The sequence below is a fragment of the Sinohyriopsis cumingii genome, chromosome 6, assembly GCF_028554795.1.
Source record: "Sinohyriopsis cumingii isolate HCF-2022 chromosome 6, ASM2855479v2, whole genome shotgun sequence".
Classification (NCBI taxonomy): Eukaryota; Metazoa; Mollusca; class Bivalvia; order Unionida; family Unionidae; genus Sinohyriopsis; species Sinohyriopsis cumingii.
In genome coordinates, this window is record NC_142966.1 from 75,336,595 (window position 1) to 75,363,240 (window position 26,646).

A 26,646-nucleotide genomic window follows, 5' to 3' on the forward strand; every position below is an offset into this window, starting at 1 on the left:
AGTAATTTAATCGAAAATGTCCTTAACTGAATTCACTAAATTTTACAAATCAATGATTTAGTTCAAGAATGATTAATGAGCACTCTGTAATTCCATTGAATGATTTAAATAAACAAACTCACCCAAATTAAAAACTGAACACGTCAATAAGATTGATACCATTTTGAATGCTATTGTAGGATTAAATAATCCTTAGTTAAACAATTTTATTTACCCCTCCACTTGACATAGGTCACAATTACCATTTTCTGGAAATACCTTGTCAACTTCATGGAAAATCTCTTTTCTGGAACTATTCAAGGTCAGAATCTTTAACTCTGTATCTGAAGTAAACATGTTTAAAATTAATAATGATCTGAATATTCAATCTCATTCAGAGAGAAATATTAGCTATGTGTTATGTTGTTTACAAAATAAATGTCTCTAGTGAGGCTGACTATTAACTTGATTTTGGACAAAGGTCAGGTACAAAATACAGATCTTGATAACATATAATCGTTGAAAAAGAGCCAACATAAATACAAATTAAATAAACATAACAACATATCAAGTCAGAGATTTACTATACATATCAAGTCACAGTTTTACTACGCTTATCATGCCACAGTTTTGCTATACATATCAAGCCACAGTTTTATTACACATATCAAGTCACGGTATTACTACACATACCATGCCTAAGGTTTGATACACGTATCAAGTCACAGTATTACTACACATACCATGCCACAGGTTTGATACACATATCAAGTCACAGTTTGCTGTACACATCAAATCGTTGATTTACTAGACATATCGACTCAGTGGTATTACACATATCAATCCACAGGTTTACGACACATATAAAGCAATTTCTTGCGTAAACTGAGATTAAATTTACATAATCTTTCCGTAGTACTTCTAGCATGCTAGAATTTTCGGAGAGGGGGAGGTAATAGAAAAGAAAAAGGGGAGGTAATAGAAAAGAAGATAACGGTTATTGCTTTAATATTTTACTCTTTAAAAGTTTTTGATTACTGTCAAATTTGACCTATTTAACATATACATCACCAATATGGCACTTTAAACCTTTTTCTCTGTGATCATTTTAAAACTAAAAGTGACAGGTAAATCACTTATTTCATAATTGCATCTATTTCCCGTATGCGTCTGATTATTCAATTAATTGTTCTGGACTCATCAAGACCTTTAGTTTTAAATAACTTAAAAATAGATATATATATTACACTTTCGAATTAAAGAATTTTTATTTTGTTTTATTTTATTTACTTAAGTATTTATGTATTTATTTATGTTTTCCTTTGTTTAATTTGATTCCGGTTTGAGTAATCGGAACTCTTTGTAGTTACAATAGTATACAGAATATGAGGCATTTGAACGTGGTTATTTTTTTATAGCTCTAATGGTCAAAGATGAAAAGACCTTATCGGATGGTCTGTTGTCCGTCATCTGTCAAGTGTCGTCCGGCCGTCTTTGAGTACCAAAAAAGTAAAGTACTCCCAGTCTGTTTGGTATTTATGAAAATGGTACCGATCGGGCATACGATGCGCGCGCGCGTGTGTGTGTGTGTGTGTGTGTGTGTGTGTGTGTGTGTGTGTGTGTGTGTGTGTGAGAGAGAGAGAGAGAGAAATTTGGATTTTTAACGTAGCTTTAACAATTTTTCAGTCATATTGCTAAAATGTCTGCAGTGTGATGTCTCGCACTGGGGCATCATGCCGCAGACATGTAGCATGATGTCCCACCTAGTCAAATTATCCTGACACCAGGCCGACCAGTCCTAACACTAACTGCTTAATGCTGAGTGCCAAGTAGCTGTTAGTACCATTTTTGTAAGTCTTTGGTATGACTCGGCCGGGAATCGAACGTCAGTAAGATTGATACCATTTCGAATGCTATTGTAGGATTAAATAATCCTTAGTTAAACAATTTTATTTACCCCTCTACTTGACATAGGTCACAATTACCATTTTCTGGAAATACCTTGTCAACATCATGGAAAATCTCTTTTCTGGAACTATCCAAGATCAGAATCTTTAACTCTGTATCTGAAGTAAACATGTTTAAAATTAATAATGATCTGAATATTCAATCTATATTCAAAGAGAAATATAGCTATGTGTTATGTTGTTTACAAAATAAATGTCTCCAGCAAGGCCGACTATTAACTTGATTTTGGACAAAGGTCAGGTACAAAATACAGATCTTGATAACATATAATCGTTGAAAAAGAGCCAACATAAATACAAATTAAATAAACATAACAACATATCAAGTCAGAGATTTACTATACATATCAAGTCACAGTTTTACTACGCTTATCATGCCACAGTTTTGCTATACATATCAAGCCACAGTTTTATTACACATATCAAGTCACATTATTACTACACATACCCCGCCACAGATTTGATACACATATCAAGTCACAGTTTTATTATACACAACAAGTCGTTGTTTTATTAGACATATCGAGTCAGTGGTATTACACATATCAAGCCACAGTTTTACGACACATATAAAACCATTTCTGAGTTTAAATTTACATAATCTTTCCGTTGTACTTCTAGCATGCTAGAATTTTCGGAGGGGGGAGGGGAATAGAAAAGAAGAAGGGGAGGTAATAGAAAAGAAGACAAACAGTTATTGCTTTAATATTTTACTCCTTAGAATCTTTTGATTACTGTCAAATTTGACCTATTTAACATATTTATCACCAATATGGCACTTTAAACCTTTTTCTCTGTGATCATTTTTAAACTAAAAGTGACAGGTAAATCACTTATTTCATAATTGCATATATTTCCCGTATGCGTTTGATTATTTGATTATTTCTTCCGGACTCAGCGAGACCTTTTGTTTTAAATAACTTTCTTTTATATTACACTTTCGAATTAAACAATTTTTATTTTGTTTTATTTTATTTACTTAAGCATTTATGTATTTATTTATGTTTACATTTGTTTACTTAGATTCCGGTTTGAGTAATCGGAACTTTGTGTAGTTACAATAGTATACATCAAATGAGGCATTTGAACGTGGTTATTTTTTTTATATAGCTCTACTTGTCAAAGATGAAAAGACCATATGGGATGGTCTGTTATCCGTCATCTGTCAACTGTCGTGCGGTCGTTTTGAGTACCAGTTTGTAAAGTACTCCCAGAGTCTGTTTGGTCCTATATGAAAATGGTACCGATCGGGCATCCGATGCGCGCGTGTGTGTGTGTGTGTCTCTGTGTGTGTGTGTGTGTGTGTGTGTGTGTGTGTGATTTGGATTTTTAACGTAGCTTTAACAATTTTTCAGTCATATCGCTAAATTGTCTGCAGTGAGATGTCTAGCACTGGGGCATCATACCGCAGACATGTAGCATGATGTCCCACCCAGTCACGTTATCCTGACACCAGGCCGACCAGTCCTAACACTAACCTGTTAATGCTGAGCGCCAAGCGAAGCAGCTGTTAGTACCATTTTTGTAACCCACGACCTGCCGCATCCAAGGCGGACGCTCTAACCACTAGGCCACCGGAGCGGTCTCGGGCATACGATATGGTCGCGCCACAATTACGATCTTGAACGTATGTTTATCGCTCGTCCTCCTCCTGAGCGGAAAGTCATATTGACACGGGTTTTACGCCAGAAGACTTCATGTGATATGTTACTGGTTGTAAAATGAAAATCGTGTCGCTCTGATGTCCAATATGGCCAACAGAGCAGCCATCTTGAAAATATTGTTGTTGCTATTCCTCCTGAATGGATCGACATATGAACATGAAGTTCTCACTAAAAGACTTATTGTGATCTCTAGTTAACCGTAAATGAAAATGGCGCAGGTCTGATGTCCAACACGGCCGACACAACAACCATTTTGAAAGTCTTGTTACCGCTAGTTTTCTTGAACTATAAGACATATTGACATGAGATTTTCACAAGAAAACGTTTTATGACGTCTAGTTAGTTTTAAAAATGGTCCAGATATGGTGTCCAAATATGGCCGCCATAGCATTCATCTTAAAGGTCTTGTTATTGCTGGTCCTCTTGAATGGATGGTCACATCATCGGGGCTTTTCACCAAAAGACTTCTTATTTTGTCTGATTGATCCTAAAAATGAAAATGGTGCAGATAGCGTGTTGAATATGGCCCTCACATAGACCATTTTGAAAATGTTATTATCGCTATTCCTCTTGAACAGAAATTCATATTGACATGGCGCTTTCATCAGAAGGCTTCGTATAATGTCTACTTGATTCCTGATGAAAATGGGGCCGATCTGTTTTCCGAGGTGGCCCAACAACGGCCATCCTGAAAATATTGTTATCACAATTCCACCTGAGTGGACGGTTATATCAACAGGGGGTTATTATTAAACAATATTTTATCATCACTGGTTTATCCTAAACGAAATTGGTGCCATTCAGACATTCAAAATGCCTGCCACAGTTGCCATCTTGCAAATCTTGTTATCCGTATTGTTATGTATATTTGATTTAATTTAATTGCTTGTTTGTTAGTTTTTTTTTAATTTTTATTCCTTTACATGATATTGTAGTGTAACTTTATTTATTGGATTTGACATTTTCCAGACATTCAGTTTGACTTGACTCTTTTTTGTAAACTCTTAATAATAGAAACTTTGTATCTAATGTTGACCTAGTTCCTGACCTTGATTCAGAATCATTAAGAGTTGAAGTAAACAACTTTTTATTTTATTTTTATTCCTTCTCAGAGTAAAGTCATTGATTTTAGTCAAGACCATACTGGAATACGTGATGTTAGGCACGTAAAAAGCTTCTGTGTTGTTCTAGAAACATGTTCATGTGACCCTCATACGGAAATCTGATTTGCGTCTTAAATTAGTGTATAACTATTTTCTATAGAGAATTTAGTCAGTCGGGCTTTAAACCATTGGCACTTAAAGGTGTTTTGTTGTGACAAGTTTGAGTTGAATTTTTAATTTTTCTTCATTTATTTGGATTCCAAGAGGTTATGTTTCCCTGAAAATGCTTGTGCTCTAAATTAATTCTTGGACAAGGACAGTTATCGAAATTTACACAGAATTCAAACACTGGACTATTATTTTCTGTGATTCAACAAAGAACTGTTGACAAACCAGTACGACACTGACCACAGCATACGACATCGCTTCCATTTGGATTTCATAGGGATTCGAACTCAGTTTCATTAGGACATTTTATTACTAGGACTTCTATTTTTTAATTCTTGTATTAATTTTGGATTTGATTGGAAGAACCGTAAGTTCTTTTTCTCATTTTTACCTGTTTTTCTAGGGAAATAAATTATTTGTTAATTTTTACAAAGCTTGTTGTCTTCACTCTTTTCTTGTTACTGTTTTTCTAACACTACGTATGTGAAAAAGGCTGCATTACTTTTGCCACTGCCAATCGTCCCACTTTACCTGTTGAATTTCATTGCATTTTACATACTGCAAAAGCCTGGTAGTCGAAACAGGTCAACAGGCCTGTGTAGAGAACATTATTCGTAGAGGTCTTCTTCGCCGTTGCGCTTAGGTACCCGAAGAAAGAGTTGACATGGAAACATCTACATCTGTTGTGAATTTTAACGTTAAGTAAATGTTTTTGACGTTTTATGTTTTACAGTGATGCCATTGACCAGGATGACATGGGTGTTCTTGTGCTTTTGAAGGAATTCAACCAGCCACTCGTGTTGGAACACACTGTAGAGAGAGACTCCGTTAAAGAGAATGGTGTTACAGAAACTGACGTGATATTTCGTGAAGGTTACAATAGGTTTTCACACCCGCCGGAGGCTGACAAAATACTATGTGCATCATAACCGCGAAACAAAATCACATCCTAAAGGACAACTGTGAGCAGTTGTTTGCCTGATACCCTGGCAGAGCAAAGGACTAGGGTGGTTCTACACCTTTCAGAAATCGACTTAGTACCGGGAAGAATGTTTCTGTAAACTAAAAGCCTGTCTCTTGTAAACGATGGCGGACATCTGCTCATCTAAAGTCGTATATATACAATCTATGCGCAATGCAGCCTCATATTCGCTTTGTACATTAAGAAGCATGTAGAGTATGTTGCTATGCCGTTCAGAATAATGTTCGAAATGCGACGGTAGCCTTCTGTAATCTCTCGCTGTCCTGAGTCAATACCTAAGTGAAGATGTGGATCAAGCTCTGTGGGCAGACGACAGTTGCTGTATGCTAAGGAATAGCCTTTGTCTTTGTAGAACCGACCTCGTCATGCCTTGTAGAGTAGTGATCAAAGAGGTCAAAGTATGTCATGGCCGTATTGTGAGGCACAGACAGGGGGGTCACTCCGTTTTAGCGCTTTTCGATCCACCCCATGATTTGCTAATAGCGCTTCTTGGTCATGGTCTTTTGACTGGTCGTCCACAATGTCACTGGCCAGAGCGCACTGACCAGAGCGCGCTAGACTCGGATAAGCGTTTTGCCTACCGGAACTGAACAGCCGTCAAACACATTGATGTAATACAACAAACAGCCTAAGTAGATTTTATGAGCACAATACAGTTTCCGGATAAGATCTTTTGGCTCTTCTCTGATAACGCAGACCACATTTAAAGTCTCAGCTACATTGCAAAAGGCTTTCACGATGTTGTTGGTAGAGTCGACAAGAACAATAGTCTTTTTGACGTTGCTGAGACGTGTCATTTAGTTTTTGTTGGAGATGAGGCTTGTTGGCGCAATGCTGATTAAAAGTCCTTAACTTCTTTGTGCTCAGCAGCCAGTTGTTGGGGGAAACGTTCATGCTCTCCCAGAGAGACGGTGTGCTGTCCACCACTGAAAAGATAAAGAGGGTTGGTATTTATCTCAGGAATTGGAATATGCCTCTTTACTTTCTCGAAGATATCAATATCTAGACAGCAACAGAAATACTTAACTTGAAGTACTACCAATATGAAGAACTGAACTGTCTACAACGAATAATACTGTGTTAAAAATAATATTGGAAACACCTTTCAGAAGACAAGTGCTGAAATCAGCCGATAGATCACATACAATGGACGCACAATTCTATTTTTTTGTACCGAGAGATGTCCTTTATGCTAATGAGACATATGCTTATTGACTTCATGAAATGGTTTAAGAAAGTTGTTCTTTTATAAACACTCATGTATCCTTCATACAGAGGTAGTCTTCTTTGTGTTGAACCATTTACAATTTACATAGAACGTGGTGGAACAAGCACGCTTGATTTATAAGGCAAGCATTAACAACTGGCGCATTGTCAACAAATGATCACAGAAAAGAACCAGATCTGATGGTGCTGGGCTATTTTATAACAAAATTAAGAAATGGGCTTGGACCAGTCATCAAAGTAATTGGACACCATTAACCCGTACGTTGATACAACGAATCAACAACGGTTTTGATACCGATTTTACAGCGTATCCGACTTTGACAAGTGCAAATCAAAACCTTACATGCCGACAAGTCTTTTTTGACCGATTTATCATCAAAGTTAATGCAAGGCACCCCCAGACCCCCCCCCAAAAAAAAAAAAACAAACACAAACAAAAACCCAACAAACACCTTCACCAAAAAGCTGCGTACAATTCCCATAATTATAGACTTAATTAATAACAAACATGAACTCTTTCTGTCCGCGCTTTAATTCTTTCAGTTAATTAGCGCTTTTGGGTTTGGCTATAATACTGAACACAATGAACAGCTAAAAGGTAAAGATCAAGAACGCAGTAAAATATTTAGGTACTTACAGCACTAAATGCCCAACAAGATCCGCACTGTCCCTATACAAAAAGTAAAGATTTGGGGCCTAATAAGCTTGATGTTGCTGATCTTTATAATATGGAGTCGTTGAAATGATGATCATCACACATTCCTGTTTAAGATCTTTAGAGCTTATTAGATAGCAAGTACATTATGTTCTAAAGTACTGCTAAGTGATGATATGATACAGACAAGGACAATGATATGGTGTTCATCCCTTTATTTGAAGACTGCATGGACGATTTGCATGTAAAGAATGTGAATAGACAGAAGGTCATCATTTCGCCATTTTGTGATCAATTTTGCTCGTTTATTAGTGGACTCGCGGTACTAATTCAGCTCCTATAGTAAATCTATGCAAACACCATGATATTAAACATTCAACAACTTAAAAATATTTTGAGTGTTCATGGACAAACCTATATTTATCAGTATAGACGAAACCTGGATATCATCTTCTGTGTTGAGGAAAGGATATGTGCCGCGGCATTTTCTGGACCTGCATGTGTTTGAAACATGTGCTTTCAATTCTGCACCAAAGAGTCAGGTGTTAATTTTTGTGATGAGTGTTCCAAACTCATGACTGTGAAAGGGCTGAAATCAAATCAGTAAGAACAATGTCTACATTTTTTTTTCTCTCACTTACAACTAGGATAAGCTCTCAAAAGATTCTTTTTCCTAAAACATAGCCTACATTATTAACCAATCCTGGTCAGCCAAACCCGTATATACTTTATTTTAGGTTCACCCATTTCCAGGATGGTTCCCATTTTTCCATATCATTAGTACCGTGAGTCCTAGTATCTTTGACTTGTCTGATGACCGGTGTTACATATCCTTTCTCTGTCCAGTCGATATCGTCCGGTATGACAACTATTTCTGCGGGAAGGTAATTTGAACGGAGACTGTTGATTTGGGTTTCATTTAGGGCCACACATCTCAACATTTCTAAGAACTCCATCTCTGTCTAGAAAATAGAAAAAGCAAGATGTGACGTGAACTAGCAATAATAAGGTTCAGCGGGGGAAAACTACCACACAAGTAAGATGGACTATTTCAGCCGGCAAGAAAGACTTAGCCAGCTAAGCCCTACAGAAGGATATTGTGTGAGGATCTGTATTAACAGTGTTGAATTGTTGCTTGAATTGAACTTGAAGTGGCCATTTGTCCATTGTCGGATATGAGACAAGTACATCTGCTGTTAAATTCTTTTGTAGCCATAGTATATTATTATATTGTTGAAACCCCCTGTCGACAGAGAGCTGTTTTGCCAGGGAATCGTTGTTTTGTCACAAGAGTGCTGTTTTAGAAGGTGGAGGCAGTAATATCAAATCCATTTTGAAGCCGAAGTGCTACCTTTAGTTGCCATGTAGGACTCACGGTACTAATTCCACTCCAATGGTAAACATATGGAAACACTGTCATATTCAAAATTCAATAACTTAAAATTTATGGGTGCTGATAATGACACCTATAATTTTTCGTGCACATCTAACCTTGGTGCAAGCTTATGTGTGGAGAACACCATATGACCCGCGGCAATTTGTTTACATACATGTGCATGAAACACGTGTTATTGATTCTGCACCAAATGAATCAGGTGCTACTTTCAGTATTGAGTACTCCTGAGTCAAGCCTGTAAAAATGCTAAAGATGCATCAGTAGAAATTTGTCAATATTTTTTTTACATTACATATAGGATAAGCTCTCAAAAGATATTTTTCCTAAAATTTTAATTTTCATTATTAACCAATTATGGACCACCAAACCTGTAAATACTCTATCATTTCTTCACCCATTTCTAGACTGGTTCACAGTTCTTCCGTATAATTAGTACCGTGTGTCCTGTAGGAGATACATAAGCCAACTATTAACTACAATTGTATACTGCCAAATTTCCTAACGAAATCACCACTGTGAAGCGATCGCCTGCTTAGACTCAACATCTCAACGCACATGGAGACAGTACAACTAAAATACTGGCATCGAGCTGAATGCTATTCGGTTATTGCGGGTTGTATTCAAAGCTGTGTGAATGAAATACGCAGCATACTTTAGATCACATAGCTAAGGCATTCTGTAAAAGAGAAGCACTTTTAAGATGGTTCAGAAACGTTATATTATGTTTTGGAAGATTAAATGTAAGGAAGTTAGAAAAGACATAAATTTGAAATTACGCATATTCCAATAATGCTTTCTGCTTCGCGCAATTAGCTGGGATGTAATCTCGCATTGTTCTCGATACCCCTCCATTATACCGCAAATGACAACAATATTCTTCCGGAGTCAGTAAACAAATATAATATATTGCACATGTGTTTGGCTACAACTCAAATCGCCTAACTCCACCTTTGAACGACCTGTTGTCTGCCAATGACTCTTTAAAGATCGTTGACCAATCTTATGAAATACTTTGTGTAATCAAATACTTAGCGAAGTATGGAATGCTAAGCTTGCCCATCTCTGCCGCACTGTAGTGTGCTGATGATGTTACACAAAAGTATATTTTACTATCCTTTGTTTTCACGTGACGTCATCAGAAATGTGCGCTTCACTGACCACCATTTTGATTCCATAGCCACGCAAACCGGCACTTACCAACAGTGTTCTCTCCAGATAATTATGAAGGCACATCTTTGCTATTTTTCATAAACAAATAGATCATCAATAAACAGAAGCACAAATAAATGGATACACAAACAAGTAGAAACATCAAACGACTTTCATTTTACATGGGCTGAAATCAATCATATTGGTTATCGTTCCAGTTAAAAGCCAAAGCGCTAATGTATAATTTCATATTAGTTCAACATTTCAAGAATACTTGGTTTTGACATTCGACACAAAGTCATATTCTGCCAGGCGCACGTTTCATTCTAATACACTTAAGATGAAACAACACATTTGAACAGTTCACACTTTCATACAATATCGTCCTCGGCCCATCATCATTTCCACCACAAATACAATATTTGACCGTACTAATTGCAACTGGTTTGTCGACTGTCTTTGGCACAAGTACTTGCTTTCGCGAAAAGAATTTGTACACAAACATTCTGGCATAATACTCATGCTATGAAAGTTTAATCCATAACTGATATTGTATCCCTACGTTCGTTGTCCGGAAACACTCTTTCAAAATTGCAATCTTAGGTACACGACGCAAAAGAATTTTGTTTTCTTAAAATCAAAATATTGTCTGTTTGTCAGAAATAAATGCGTTTCTCTTTGATAGTAATTATGCATGAGTGCTGTTCAACTTCATTGTTCCGTCTTCCGATATAAGCCTGGGAACCATCAGCTTCATTTTGTCTTTCGTGCTATTGCGGCACTTAATTTCAAGCATAATCTATGTAATATTTCGATAAGTAAATATACTATCGTTGATTAAATCAGATTTTTATCTTGAATGCACGTGATATTGACAAAGGTTAAGGTTTTTTAGTGGAAGCAAAATGTTGACGCAAGGTGCGCGCGGGCTGCATTGTGGTAATTGCATACGCAGTTTTGACGTCTGTGGAAACAACGGATATGGTTACAGGCAACACATTATTTTAAGAGTCATGGCACCAGCCATTGCGTGGTCGTATTTTAAATACCGTATTTAAGTGAATAACGATCAATGTTCGGCTGGAAATAATTACAGGAACAAATAACGTAATGATGCAGAAAAGACATTGGTAGGTTTAAATTGTACACATTAGGACTCTGTCACAATACCAGTACTACTGAATGTAAACTGGACTATTTCACTGGGTTAGATTCTTATAACTGCAAAGGAATGTCGAAATCGAGGGCCACAGCATATGTTTTCATAGATTAAAATGTTTCCGCTTCGACAGATCATTCATCATACCATATCATAAATGTTTAACAATTTGGCCAAATATTAACCTTAAAGTATATGGGAATTTACTTAGTTGCATGTGTCCGTATAACATGCTCCAGTTTGAGATATGTTACAATTTCATTACTCTCTAGTAACATGGCGAAAATGAGAAGAAGAAATGCTGTCTTTGAAACCGCTATGCCAATGCCTTAGCATGGTAATCTCTTCTCCGTCAGTTTGTCAAATTGTCGTTTGCAGCAAAGCTAAAACTTATTTTGGAGTGCGACCTATTTAATGCGTAGCGTATAGGTTACACATTCTCGATTATACTATATCAATCAAGTCATGCCCATGACTTCGGACGCCATTTGCACGTTTATGCTTACACCACATATCCAAGGGGTATCGGTGAGACTACTGGTGCCATGTTACTCTGGTTATGATAATTCGTTAAAACGATAACCATCAATACCTATGATACACGAAAAAAACACAACAAAAAACAACAACAACAAAAGCCAAAGGCATTGAAGGGGTCCGTGTAGCGATTAGTACATCATCTTCCATAGGAGAATATTCTTAGGATATCAAGAACGCATCACATTAGATCATTATGCTGTTTGATGCAAGAGACGTAAGTGATTGATTGATGTTGATTTATTGACTTTTAACGGTATATCAATACGTGTGTAACTATTTAATGACGAGGGACAATTTGACTAAATTGCCTTGTCGTAGGACAATGCAGCGGACTCGGGCTTTGGATAAAATTTAAAATGATCTTTGGGAACATAGATGAGTAAACACAATACTTAGGCAGATAAACTATTTCGTTGGTCTCTCCGGGTGAAGTTTCGTCAGGTGCGATATAATCTAGCTTAATTCGAATGACATACAACTCAGACATGCGCAAAATACGTAAAGAAACGGGTTATATTTAATGTATATAAGGGTCGTAATAAAAAGCTGGCATGGAATGGCCCAAAAACCACTTAGCATATATACGGGGATTTACATCACACAATTCTGAGCACTGGAATCATTCAATGACAAAAGCACTAACGGTGGCAATGGCGGATAAATTAGCGATTCCATATTTCGACTATTGTTGTTGTTGTTGTTTTTGTGGGGTTTAACGCCATTTTTCAGCACACGATAGACTATACATGGTGGCCAGTATTAATGGTGAAGGAAGAACCCGGGAAAACCCCGGAAAGAACCACCGACCCACGAGAAGCTACTGGCAAGCTTTCTCACATATCAACATTGGCCAAATCCACGACTCGAACCCACGCAGACAGAGGTGAGATGGCAGTGATCCGTAACGGAGAGCGCGTTAGACCACTCGGCCACTCGGGGCCCCTTCGACTATTGCAATTGTCAGAATATTACAACGCCTTGAACTGATTAACTCTAATGGGGTACATATCACTTTACGTAAAATATCTGAGACCTGATTTGAACATTACATATTACTCCAAACATCTCCTGTATATTGATATAACCCTCAATGGCATATGTTCGCCTCTCTTCAAAAGGGACGAGAATATTCCGAATATCAACATTTACCATGCCTAAAAAGTGGTTGATTCCAAGGTAGTAACTTTCTTCGCCCATTACGTATCTAGCGTTGTGTTGTTCTATCAGTTTCAGTTTCGATTCAAATACTGTAGAGTTTAAGTAAATGATACACGATGAACTCCTTAGAGAATCATTACGAATTTCACTTCTGCAATGGTAAAATAAATGTATTAAATAGAGATGTCATTACAGAAACATAATAAGACTATCTTTTCGTGCTTTTTTTTGGTTGTGAAATACAATACTAGGACGTCTCACACGTTAGATCAACGCCATTGTTCTTGATGACCTAATCCAAGCACACCAGAAAGGAAAATAATACAGCATTTTATCTGAAACTACAGAATCATTTGAATAGAGATTCGTACAAGGAAGTTATGCAAACTAATGCAACTAATTGTCTAGCAAGGTATAAATGATATGAAAATCGTGACTTTATCATGAGCGACCAAACAAAATGTAGGAAGTGAATTGTTTTCTCATAATAGCGGTGGATTACTTTAGAGATACGTGTACGAGTATATATATATATATATATATATATATATATATATATATATATATATATATATATATATATATATATATATATATATATATATATATATATGCATGAGTTAATGGAAAATCTTGCCTGCAAAAAGTACATTATTACATTATTTTATATCCAAACAGAACCATACACTAGTGAGTGCATACTATTGTGGTAAAGAAGATCGTCTGTAGTTGTTTTTGTTGTTGTTGTTGTAGGATTTAACGCCATTTTACAGTACAAGATAGGCTATACATGGCGGCCAGTATTAATGGTGGAGGAAGAAACCGGGAAAACCCAGGAAAGAACCACCGACCCACGAGAAGTTACTGGCAAGCTTTCTCACATACCCACATTGGACGAACCCGAGACTCGAATCCATGCAGACAGTGGTGAGATGACAGTGGTCCGTAACGGTGAGCGCTTTAGACCACTCGGCTACTCGGGGCCCCGATCGTCTTTATATGCATACAGTGACCGAAATAAGAAAAAGACATAAAGGATCAAGCTATTTCTAAAGCTATTTTCTATTATCTGCAACTGGTTGAAAGTTTTGAAGAATGATCATTGCATGTAACGGCTATAAATAGATGATTGTAGTGTATTGCACTACACTGAGCTTTTATTTATGATATTATATAATAAATAAATGAAAGAATTGTTTACCCTAATCTTCCTTGTACTGACCCCAAGTGTCACAATACGGCTTGTACGACAGTCTAATCGTCACATTTCTAATTTTAACGGTTTCAAAATAAGATACAAGATCGGGACCCAGGGCGGACATAACCGACCTCGCCAACAGCAGAAGTACAGTTAGCTTTAACATTATTCGCTACAAAGAAGTAAAATGAATGATCAAATAAAAAAATTATAAACGTTGTCATTGCCATCTTTGTAATACTACTGCTACTACTACTAATAGTGATTGTCGTCGTCGTCATGATTATAAACGTTTCCTTCATCGTTACCATCATCGTTTTCGTAGTCAACGTCGCCACTACCGCAATTACCACCACTTCCTGTTCCTTTTTCTCCTCAATATTTGTTTCACATGAAAATAGGCGTCCAATTACACAGCTTCATACAGCTGTGTAGTGCTAATATTAGTACCCCTTGCCCACTGTGTCGGCAGGTTTGTTATGTATATTTAATTTATTTTGTGTGCTTGACCTTTTGTCTGTGTTTGAGAATATTGTTTTGGTGCATATATGCTTTTTATCTTTTAGGTTGTTTACATGGGTCTGAGTTCAAAGCCCAGCCTTGATTAGCCTTTTTAAAGAATCTAGAAACGAGTTTCTTTACAGTTTGGGGTAATTTTCCACTAGGATGAATGAGGTTTGGTTTCTTCAGAAAACGTTATTGCGACAAAAGTCAAGAGGGGATGTATATAAGTTTGAGGTCAACAAGATTATTTATTCCTTCTTTAATCTGATGCTGTAGACGTATTTACTGTTGTATTCAGATATATTTTGAGGGGAATCTTTGCTTTAAAATTATTTCATTGAAATTACAAGGTGCTAAAACATTGGACTGAAACATTACTGTAGGATTATTGAGGACTCTTACAAAGACATTCTGGATTATATCATTGTGATATGTTAATACTATTGGCACATCAGCAAGATTGAAATCCATTCAGAAAAATATTGGAATTTATTCAGAACACTTTATACTTTTGGACCTGTGGTAGAATTTTTAGGATTATATGGGATTTAATTCACAACACTGTAAATTCCTTTTACATTTTCACTTTGCATTCTTGGAAAATATACTATTTGTGAATTTTACTATTCTTGCTGGCTTTGCTTTTTCTGTTACTTAGATTAAGACCATAGAGTTGTAACAGGGTAATAAAATGAACCTATATCTACCAACGGATCAGCTTTTTCTGCATACCGTCAGCAAGTTTAAAGATATTGCATACATGTCTAAAAAAAAATGGTCTTCTAATTTTCTCCGTGGAAACACTTGTAAAAGTGTATTTGGTTTCTTTAGCCTAATTTTTGTTGTTGAATCGTTCGCCATATTAGTTGATGTAATACTGCTTCCGTTTTCATCATTGTTTTCCACTGCCAATCTTCCCACTTTAGCTGTTGAATTTCAGTGCGTTTTACATGTTACAAAGGCCCGGTAGTCACAGCAGGTCAGCAGGCACGTGTAGAAAGCACTATTCGTAGAGGTCTTCTTACCCGAAGAAAGAGTTGGCATGGAAACATCTACTTTTGTTGCGAATTTTAATGTTAAGTAAATTTTTTTTTCACAGTGACGACATTGACAAGGTCGACATGGGTGTTCTTGTGCTTTTGAAGAAATTCAACCAGCCACTCGTGTTGGAACACAGTGCAGAGGGAGACTCCCTCAAAGAGAATGGCGTCATAGAAACTGACATGATATTTCGTTACAATCGTCTTTCACAACCGCTGAACGCTGACACAGTAATATGTGCATCGTAACCGCGAAACAAAATCACATCCAAGAGGGCAACTGTGAGCAGTTGTTTGCCTCATACCCTGGCACAGCAAATGGCAAGGGTGGTTCTACACCTTTCAGAAATCGACTTAGTATCTAGAAGAATGTTTCTGTAAGCTAAAAGCCTGTCTCTTGTAAACGATGGCAGACCTCTGCTCATCCAAAGTCGTATATATACAATCTGTGCGCAATGCAGCCTCATATTCGCCTTGTACATTAAGAAGCATGTAGAGTATGTTGCTATGCCGTTCAGAATAATGTTCGATATCCGACTGTAGCCTTCTGTAAGCTCTCGCTGTCCTGAATCAATACCTAAGTGAAGATGTGGATCAAGCTCTGTGGGCAGACGACAGTTGCTGTATGCTAAGGAATAGCCCTTGTTTTTGAAGAACCGCCCTCGTCATGCCTTGTAGAGTAGTGATCAAAGAGGTCAAAGTATGTCATGGCCGTATTGTGAGGCGCAGACAGCGGGGTCACTCCGTTTTAGCGCTTTTCGATCCACCCCATGATTTGCTAATAGCAGTTCTTGGTCATGTTCGTTTAAATGGTCGTCCACAATGTCACTGGCCAGAGCGCGCTAGACTCGGATAAGTGTTTTGCCTACCGGAACTGAACAGCCGTCAAACACATTGATGTAATACAACAAACAGCCTAAGTAGATTTTATGAGCACAATACAGTTTCCGGATAAGATCTTTTGGCTCTTCTCTGATAACGCAGACCACATTTAAAGTCTCAGCTACATTGCAAAAGGCTTTCACGATGTTGTTGGTAGAGTCGACAAGAACAATAGTCGTTTTGACGTTGCTGAGACGAGTCATTTAATTTTTGTTGGAGATGAGGCTTGTTGGCGCAATGCTGATTAAAAGTCCTTAACTTCTTTGTGCTCAGCAGCCAGTGGTTGGGGCAAAATTTCATACTCTCCCAGAGAGACGGTGTGCTGTCCACCACTGAGAAGATAAAGAGGGTTGGTATTTATCTCAGGAATTGGAATATGCTTATTTACTTTCTCGAAGATATCAATATCTAGACAGCAACATAAATACTTAACTTGAAGTACTATCAATATGAAGAACTGAACTGTCTAAAACGAATAATACTGCGTTAAAAATAATATTGGAAACACCTTTCAGAAGACAAGTGCTGAAATCAGCCTATAGATCACATACAATGGACGCACAATTCAATTTTTTATTTACCTTGCGATGTCCTTTATGCTAATGAGACATATGCTTACTGACTTTATGAAATGGTTTAAGAAAGTTGTTCTTTTATAAACACTTAAGGAATGGTCTTGGACCATTCATCAAAGTAATTGGACACCATTAACCTGTATGTTTATACAACGAATCAACAAGGATTGTGATACCGATTTTACAGCGTATCCGACTTGGTGAAGTGCAAATAAAAACCTTACATGGCGACAACTCTTCTTTGACTTATTTATCATCAAAGTTAATGCCAAGGCACCCCCACCCCCGAGAACCCATCTCCCTCCAAACCCCAAACAAACAAAAACAAAAACCCAACAAACACTTTCACCAAAAATCTCCGTACAATTCCCATAATTATAGACTTAATTAATAACAAACATGAACTCTTTCTGTCCGCGCTTTAATGCTTTCACTTAATTAGCGCTTTCGGGTTTGACTATAATACTGAACACAATGAACAACTAAAAGGCAAAGATCAAGAACGCAGTAAAATATTTAGGTACTTACAGCACTAAATGCCCAACAAGATCCGCACTGTCCCTATAAAAGAAAGTAAACATTTGGGGCCTAATAAGCTTGATGTTGCTGATCTTTATAATATGGAGTCGTTGAAATGATGATCATCACACATTCCCGTTTAAGATCTTTAGAGCGTATTAGATAGCAAGCACATTATGTTCTTAAGTTCTACTAAGCGATGATATGATACAGACAAGGACAATGATATGGTGTTCCTTCCTTTATTTGAAGATTGCATGGACGATGTGCATGTAAAGAAGGTGAATTGACAAAAGGCCATAATTTCGCCATTTTGTGATCAACTTTGCTCGTTTATTAGTGGATTGGCGGAACTAATTCAGTTGCTATATTAAATCTATGCAAACACCATGATATTAAAAATTCAACAACTTAAAAGTTTTGAGTGCTCATGATCAAACCTATATTTATCAGTATAGGCGAAACCTGGATATCAGCTTGAGGAAAGGATATGAGTCGCGGCATTTTCTGGACCTGCATGTGTTTAAAACATGTGCTTTCAATTCTGCACCAAAGAGTCAGGTGTTAATTTTAGTAATGAGTGTTCCAAACTCATGACTGTTAAAGAACTGAAATTCCATCAATAAAACAATGTCTCCATTTTATCTCTCACTTACAACAAGGATAAGCTCTCAAAAGATTCTTTTTCCTAAACATAGCCTACATTATTAACCAATCCTGGTCAGCCAAATCCATATATACTCTATTTTATGTTCACCCTTTTCCAGGATGGTTCCCATTTTTTTCATATAATTAGTACCGTGAGTCCTAGTATCTTTGACTTGCCTGATTTTTGACCGGTGTTACATATCCTTTCTCTGTCCAGTCGATATCGTCCGGTATGACAACAATTTCTGCGGGAAGGTAATTTGAACAGAGACTGTTGATTTGGGTTTCATTCTCTGCCGCACTGTAGTGTACTGATGGTGTTAAATAAAGTTAAATTGTACTGTTCTTTGTTTTCAAGTGACGTCATCAGAAATGTGCGCTTCAATCACCACCATTTTGATTCCCGAGCCACGCAAACCGGCACTTACCAACAGTGTTCTCTCCAGATAATTATGAAGGCACGTCTCGTTCTTGTGTAGAGATATCCTGACACATCACATTCTGTTAGGCATGTCAACTGGAAGAGAGCGAATTCTTGACTTTTCCCCAGTTTTCTTCAAACAAAACAACATTGAAATCTTCAAACATCTTTGCTATTTTTCATGAACAAATAGATCATCACTAAACAGAAGCACAAATAAATGGATACACAAACAAGTAGAAACATTAAACGACTTTCATTTTACATGGGCTGAAATCAATCATGTTGGTTATCGTTCCAGTTAAAAGCCAAAGCGCTAATGTATAATTTCATATTAGTTCAACCATTTCAAGAATACTTGGTTTTGACATTCGACACAAAGTCACGTTCTGCTAGGCGCACTTTTCATTTTAATACACTTACGATGAAACAATATCTTTGAACAGTTCGCACTTTCATACAATATCGTCCTCGGTCCATCATCATTTCCACCACAAATACAATATTTGACCGTACTAATTGCAACTGGTTTGTCTACTGTCTTTGGCACAAGCACTTGCTTTCGCGAAAAGAATTTGTACACAAACATTCTGGCATAATACTCATGCTATGAAGGTTTAATCCATAACTGATATTGTATCCCTACGTTAGTTGTCCGGAAACACTCTTTCAAAATTGCAATCTTAGGTACACGATGCAAAAGAATTTTGTTTTCTTAAAATCAAAATATTGACTGTTTGTCAGAAATAAATGCGTTTCTCTTTGATAGTAATATGCGTGACTGCTGTTCAACTTCATTGTTCCGTCTTCCGATATAAGCCTGGGAACTACCAGCTTCATTTTGTCTTTCGTGCTATTGCGGCACTTAATTTCAAGTATGATCTATGTAATATTTTGATAAGTAAATATCCATGTCGCTGATTAAATCAGATTTTTATCTTGAATGCACGTGATGTTGACAAAGGTTAAGGTTTTTTTAGTGGAAGCAAAATGTTGACGCAAGGTGCGCGCGCGCTGCATTGTGGTAATTGCATACGCAATTTTGACGTCTGTGGAAACAACGGATATGGTTACAGGCAACACATTATGTTAAGAGTCATGGCACCAGCCATTGCGTGGTCGTATGTTAAATACCGTATTTAAATGAATAACGGTCAATGTTCGGCTGGAAATAATTACAGGAACAAATAACGTAATGATGCAGAAAAGACATTGGTAGGTTTAAATTGTACACATTAGGACTCTGTCACAATATCGGTACTACTGAATATAAACTGGACTATTTCACTGAGTAAGATTCGTATAGCGGATAACTGCAAAGGAATGTCGAAATCGAGGGCCGCAGCATATGTTTTCATAGATTTAAATGTTTCCGCTTCGACAGATCATTCATCATACCATGCCATAAATGTTTAACAGATCTGGCCAATTATTAACCTTAAAGTATATGGGAATTTACTTAGTTGCGTGTGTCCGTATAACATGCTCCAGTTTGAGATATGTTACAATTTCATTACTCTCTAGTAACATGGCGAAACCGAGAAGAAGAAATGCTGTCTTTGAAACCGCTATGCCAGTGCGTTAGTATGGTAATCTCTTCTCGGTCAGTTTGTCAAATTGTCTTTTACAGCAAAGCTAAAATTTATTTCGGAGTGCGATCTATTTAATGCGTAGCGTATAGGTTATACATTCTCGATTATGCTATATGAAGGAAGTCATGCCCATGACTTCAGACGCCATTTGCACGTTTATGCTTACACCACCTATCCAAGGGGTATCGATGAGATTACTGGTGCCATGTTACTCTCGAAGAAAGTGGTTATGATAATACGTTAAAACGATAACCATCTATAACTATGATATACGAAAAAAAACAACAAAAAACAAAAAAAACAACAACAACAAAAGCCATGGGTATTGAAGGGGTCCGTGTAGCGATTGGTACATCATCTTCCATAGGAGAATATTCTTAGGATATCAAGAACGCATCACATTAGATCATTATGCTGTTTGATGCAAGAGATGTAAGTGATTGATTGATGCTGATTGGTTGACTTTTAACGGTATATCAATACATGTGTAACTATTTAATGACTAAGGACAATTTGAATAAAGTGCCTTGTCGTAGGACAATGCAGCGGACTCGGGCTTTGGATAACATTTAAAATGATCTTTGGGAACATAGATGAGTAAACACAATACTTAGGCAGATAAACTATTTCATTTGTCTCTCCGGGTGAAGTTTCGTCAGGTACGATATAATCTAGTTTAATTCGAATGACATACAACTCAGACATGCGTAACATACGTAAAAAGACCGGGTTATATGTAGTGTAAAAGGGTCGTAATAAAAAGCTGGCATGGAATGGCCCAAAAACCACTTAGCATATATACGTGGATTTACATCAAACAATTCTGAGCACTGGAATCATTCAATGACAAAAGCACTAACGGTGGCAATGGCGGATAAATTAGCGATTCCATATTTCGACTATTGTTGTTGTTGTTGTTTTTGTGGGGTTTAACGCCATTTTTCAGCACACGATAGACTATACATGGTGGCCAGTATTAATGGTGAAGGAAGAACCCGGGAAAACCCCGGAAAGAACCACCGACCCACGAGAAGCTACTGGCAAGCTTTCTCACATATCAACATTGGTCAAATCCACGACTAGAACCCACGCAGACAGAGGTGAGATGGCAGTGATCCGTAACGGAGAGCACGTTAGACCACTCGGCTACTCGGGGCTCCTTCGACTATTGCAATTGTCAGAATATTACAACGCCTTGAACTGATTAACTCTAATGGGGTACATATCACTTTACGTAAAATATCTGAGACCTGATTTGAACATTATATATTACTCCAAACATCTCCTATATATTGATATAACCCTCACTGGCATATGTTCGCCTCTCTTCAAAAGGGACGAGAATATTCCGAATATCAACATCTACCATGTCTGAAAAGTAGTTGATTCCAAGGTAGTAACTTTCTTCGCCCATTACGTATCTAGCATTGTGTTGTTCTATCAGTTTCAGTTTCGATTCAAATACTGTATACCTTAGTTCATCCATCTCTGTACTTCGATAGGATTTTCCTAGAGTTTAAGGAAATGATACATGAGGAACTCCTTGGATAATCATTACGAATTTCACTTCTGCAATGGTAAAATAAAAGTATTAAATAGAGATGTCATTACAAAAACATAATAAGACTATCTTTTCGTGTTTTTTTTTTTTGTGAAATACAATACTAGGACGTCTCACACGTTAGATCACCGCCATTGTTCTTGATGACCTAATCCAAGCACACCAGAAAGGAAAATAATACAGCATTTTATCTGAAACTACAGTATGATTTGAACAGAGATTCGTACAAGGAAGTTATGCAAACTAATGCAACTAATTGTCTAGCAAGGTAAAAATGATATGAAAATCGTGACTTTATTATGAGCGACCAAACAAAATGTGGGAAGTGAGCTGTTTTCTCATAATAGCGGTGGACTAATTTAGAGAATCGTGTGCGAGTGTATATATATATATATATATATATATATATATATATATATATATATATATATATATATATATATATATATAATCAAAATGTAATGCATGAGTTAATGGAAAATCTTACCCGCAAAAAGTACATTATTACATTATTTTATATCTATACAGAACCATACAGAAGTAAGTGCATACTATTGTGGTAAACAAGATCGTCTGTAGTTGTTTTTGTTGTTGTTGTTGAAGGATTTAACGCCATTTTTCAGCACACGATAGGCTATACATGGCGGCCAGTATTAATGGTGGAGGAAGAACCAGGGAAAACCCCAGAAAGAACCACCGACCCACGAGAAGCTACTGGCAAGCTTTCTCACATACCCACATTGGCCGAACCCGAGACTCGAATCCATGCAGACAGAGGTGAGATGGCAGTGATCCGTAACGGTGAGCGCTTTAAACCACTCGGTTACTCGGGGCCCCGATTGTCTGTATGTGCATACAATGACCGAAATAAGAAAAAGACATAAAGGATCAAGCTATTTCTAAAGCTATTTTCTATTTTCTGTAACTGGTTGAAAGTTTTGAAGAATGATCATTGCATGTAACGGCTAAAAATAGATGATTGTAGTGTATTGCACTACACTGAGCTTTTATTTATCATATTATATAATAAAGGAAATGAAAGAATTGTTTACCGTAATCTTCCTTGTACTGAACCCAAGTGTCACGATATGGCTTGTACGACAGTCTAATCGTCTCATTTATCATTTTAACGGTTTCAAAATAAGATACAAAATCGGGACCTAGGGCGGTCATAACCGACCTCGCCAACAGCAGAAGTACAGTTAGCCTTAACATCATTCTCTTCAAAGAAGTAGAATGAATGATCAAATAAAAAAAGTATAAACGTTGTCATTGCCGTCGTTGTAATACTAATACTACTACTACTATTAATAAAGTGATTGTCGTCTTCGTCATGATTATAAATGTTTTTTTCACCGTTAGCATCATCGTTTTCGTAGTCAACGTCGCCACTACCGCAATTACCACCACTTCCTGTTCCTTTTTCTCCTCAATATTTGTTTCACATGGAAAAATAGGCGTCCAATTACACAGCTTCATACAGCTGTATAGTGCTAATATTAGTACCCCTTGCCCACTGTGTCGGCAGGGTTGTTATGCATATTTAATTTAATTTGTGTGCTTGACCTTTTGTCTGTGTTTGAGAATATTGTTTTGGTGCATATATGCTTTTTATCTTTTAGGTTGTTTACATGGGTCTGAGTTCAAAGCCCAGCCTTGATTAGCCTTTTTAAAGAATCTAGAAACGAGTTTCTTTACAGTTTGGGGTAATTTTCCACTAGGATGAATGAGGTTTGGTTTCTTCAGAAAACGTTATTGCGACAAAGTCAAGAGGGGATGTATATAAGTTTGAGGTCAACAAGATTATTTATTCCTTCTTTAATCTGATGCTGTAGACGTATTTACTGTTGTATTCAGATATATTTTGAGGGGAATCTTTGCTTTAAAATTATTTCATTGAAATTACAAGGTAGTCATTGATATTTTGGGCTAAAACATTAATGTGGGATTATTGAGGACTCTTTCAAAGACATTCTGGATTATATCAATGTGATATGTCAATACTATTGGCACATCAGCACATTCAAGATTGAAATTCATTCAGAAAACTATTGGAATTTATTCAGAACAGTTTATACTTTTGGACCTGTGGTAGAATTTTTAGGATTATATGGGATTTAATTCACAACACTGTAAATTCCTTTTACATTTTCACTTTGCATTCTTGGAAAATATACTATTTGTGAATTTTACTATTCTTGCTGGCTTTGCTTTTTCTGTTACTTAGATTAAGACCATAGAGTTGTAACAGGGTAATAAAATGAACCTATATCTACCAACGGATCAGCTTTTTCTGCATACCGTCAGCAAGTTTAAAGATATTGCATACATGTCTAAAAAAAATGGTCTTCTAATTTTCTCCGTGGAAACACTTGTAAAAGTGTATTTGGTTTCTTTAGCCTAATTTTTGTTGTTGAATCGTTCGCCATATTAGTTGATGTAATACTGCTTCCGTTTTCATCATTGTTTTCCACTGCCAATCTTCCCACTTTAGCTGTTGAATTTCAGTGCGTTTTACATGTTACAAAGGCCCGGTAGTCACAGCAGGTCAGCAGGCACGTGTAGAAAGCACTATTCGTAGAGGTCTTCTTACCCGAAGAAAGAGTTGGCATGGAAACATCTACTTTTGTTGCGAATTTTAATGTTAAGTAAATTTTTTTTTCACAGTGACGACATTGACAAGGTCGACATGGGTGTTCTTGTGCTTTTGAAGAAATTCAACCAGCCACTCGTGTTGGAACACAGTGCAGAGGGAGACTCCCTCAAAGAGAATGGCGTCATAGAAACTGACATGATATTTCGTTACAATCGTCTTTCACAACCGCTGAACGCTGACACAGTAATATGTGCATCGTAACCGCGAAACAAAATCACATCCAAGAGGGCAACTGTGAGCAGTTGTTTGCCTCATACCCTGGCACAGCAAATGGCAAGGGTGGTTCTACACCTTTCAGAAATCGACTTAGTATCTAGAAGAATGTTTCTGTAAGCTAAAAGCCTGTCTCTTGTAAACGATGGCAGACCTCTGCTCATCCAAAGTCGTATATATACAATCTGTGCGCAATGCAGCCTCATATTCGCCTTGTACATTAAGAAGCATGTAGAGTATGTTGCTATGCCGTTCAGAATAATGTTCGATATCCGACTGTAGCCTTCTGTAAGCTCTCGCTGTCCTGAATCAATACCTAAGTGAAGATGTGGATCAAGCTCTGTGGGCAGACGACAGTTGCTGTATGCTAAGGAATAGCCCTTGTTTTTGAAGAACCGCCCTCGTCATGCCTTGTAGAGTAGTGATCAAAGAGGTCAAAGTATGTCATGGCCGTATTGTGAGGCGCAGACAGCGGGGTCACTCCGTTTTAGCGCTTTTCGATCCACCCCATGATTTGCTAATAGCAGTTCTTGGTCATGTTCGTTTAAATGGTCGTCCACAATGTCACTGGCCAGAGCGCGCTAGACTCGGATAAGTGTTTTGCCTACCGGAACTGAACAGCCGTCAAACACATTGATGTAATACAACAAACAGCCTAAGTAGATTTTATGAGCACAATACAGTTTCCGGATAAGATCTTTTGGCTCTTCTCTGATAACGCAGACCACATTTAAAGTCTCAGCTACATTGCAAAAGGCTTTCACGATGTTGTTGGTAGAGTCGACAAGAACAATAGTCGTTTTGACGTTGCTGAGACGAGTCATTTAATTTTTGTTGGAGATGAGGCTTGTTGGCGCAATGCTGATTAAAAGTCCTTAACTTCTTTGTGCTCAGCAGCCAGTGGTTGGGGCAAAATTTCATACTCTCCCAGAGAGACGGTGTGCTGTCCACCACTGAGAAGATAAAGAGGGTTGGTATTTATCTCAGGAATTGGAATATGCTTATTTACTTTCTCGAAGATATCAATATCTAGACAGCAACATAAATACTTAACTTGAAGTACTATCAATATGAAGAACTGAACTGTCTACAACGAATAATACTGCGTTAAAAATAATATTGGAAACACCTTTCAGAAGACAAGTGCTGAAATCAGCCTATAGATCACATACAATGGACGCACAATTCAATTTTTTATTTACCTTGCGATGTCCTTTATGCTAATGAGACATATGCTTACTGACTTTATGAAATGGTTTAAGAAAGTTGTTCTTTTATAAACACTTAAGGAATGGTCTTGGACCATTCATCAAAGTAATTGGACACCATTAACCTGTATGTTTATACAACGAATCAACAAGGATTGTGATACCGATTTTACAGCGTATCCGACTTGGTGAAGTGCAAATAAAAACCTTACATGGCGACAACTCTTCTTTGACTTATTTATCATCAAAGTTAATGCCAAGGCACCCCCACCCCCGAGAACCCATCTCCCTCCAAACCCCAAACAAACAAAAACAAAAACCCAACAAACACTTTCACCAAAAATCTCCGTACAATTCCCATAATTATAGACTTAATTAATAACAAACATGAACTCTTTCTGTCCGCGCTTTAATGCTTTCACTTAATTAGCGCTTTCGGGTTTGACTATAATACTGAACACAATGAACAACTAAAAGGCAAA

General features: G+C 37.2%; 1 long non-coding RNA gene across 1 annotated transcript; it reads left to right on the forward strand.

Moving 5' to 3' along the window:
* The first annotated feature begins 11,965 nt into the window (after positions 1–11,965).
* On the forward strand, positions 11,966–16,193 carry LOC149797227 (uncharacterized). Its single transcript, XR_016421503.1, has 2 exons — positions 11,966–12,203; positions 15,949–16,193. It is a non-coding gene; the product is annotated as an uncharacterized LOC149797227 (long non-coding RNA).
* The last annotated feature ends 10,453 nt before the right edge of the window (positions 16,194–26,646 follow it).